This window comes from Phocoena sinus, chromosome 20, assembly GCF_008692025.1.
Source record: "Phocoena sinus isolate mPhoSin1 chromosome 20, mPhoSin1.pri, whole genome shotgun sequence".
In the NCBI taxonomy this organism is placed as follows: Eukaryota; Metazoa; Chordata; class Mammalia; order Artiodactyla; family Phocoenidae; genus Phocoena; species Phocoena sinus.
The window spans coordinates 36411861-36413276 of record NC_045782.1 but is presented as its reverse complement, the minus strand read 5'-3'; positions in this window follow the sequence as shown (position 1 = coordinate 36413276).

Here is a 1416-nt window from a genome sequence, read left to right as displayed (position 1 = left end):
TATACTCAATATTTTGTAATAACCTATAAGGGAAAAAATCTGAAAAGGAATATCCATCTATCTATCTATCTGGATCACTGTGCTGTACACCTGAAACTAACTCGATATTGTAAATCAGCTAGACTTCAATTGAAAAAAAAAAAGGAAGGAAGGAAGGAAAGGAGGAAAGAGGGCGGGAGGGAAGAAAGAATAAGATAGGACAGGATAGAAAACATCAGTCCATCACGCGTAGGAAGGGTAAGTATTGTTTTTGGAAAGTTTTATCATACACTCACAGGAGTATAAGTGTACTGGGTCAGGATGCAAATATATTTCTCACTGTGGGGTTATGATTTTTTTTTAAAAAAAGGAAAGCCACTGCTCTAAGATGTAGGTGTGATTAGCCTCATTTTACAGGAGGACATAAGGCGCACAGTTTCGGTACCCTGCCTCTCTGTAAGTAGGCTGTGCGAGTTTCGAGCCCAGGCTGGTCTGAAACCAGAATGGATTCCTTCTCACTAACGCCTTCCAAAGTTACACAGCCATAGGGAAGATAAACCTACCCAGGTAGAGCTTTGGCCAAGTGCTGAACTCACAGCACCTCGTTCAAGGAGGTAAGTGGGACAGAGGCCAATTCTGTCCACCCGAGGCGCTGGTTAGAATGCATATTCCAGGCGTGCCCCCCACACGGGAGGCAGCCCCAGGAATCTACTTTTAGAGAGCTTCAGGTGATTTTGATGCCCCCGTTAGCGGGTCGATGCAATAACCAGGTGAGGATTAAGAGGGGTTTGAACTGAGACGGCGAAAATATTCCCCTCTGAGAGGTGTCACTTAGCCCCAACTCCCGCTATTGTGTCTGACTCCAATGCCTCGCTGTACAAAGTCGCCCAGAGGTTCACCTCCCTCTCCAGAAGCGATGAAGGGCGAGAGACTAAATTAAAGACTGGTGGCTTTCCACTCAACAGGTACTGGGTTCAGTGGCCGAAGACCGAAAGGCCCCTGCCACACCAGGGCTACACTGGATTGAGGCGCAAAGTAGATGCTATTTATGGGGCATTTTTCGGCCTCACCCTGATGACTTCTGATTGGCTTTAGCGCAGATCTATCACTCATCTTCTGGGTTAGAGGTGGGTGGAAGGTCAACCACGACCAATACAAAACCACTCCTCAGCTAAGCCCCTCCCCATCCAGCTTCCTGTTGCTGTCCATCAACTACCTTGTAGGCGGGACTTTGCCTCCCGCCAGTTGGCTGGCGAACATGTCGTTCACTCTTCAGTAGGCTTCCGGTTGGCGCGCTCTACCGTCCATCAGTGACATTTCACAGTTCTATTGGCCAAACCAACGTCGCTCTAGGTGCCTCTCTTTGATTGGTTGGTGGTGCTGTCGGTCCCCAATGTACCGAACTCTTATTGGTGAACGCTGCCGTCGCTCGGGCGG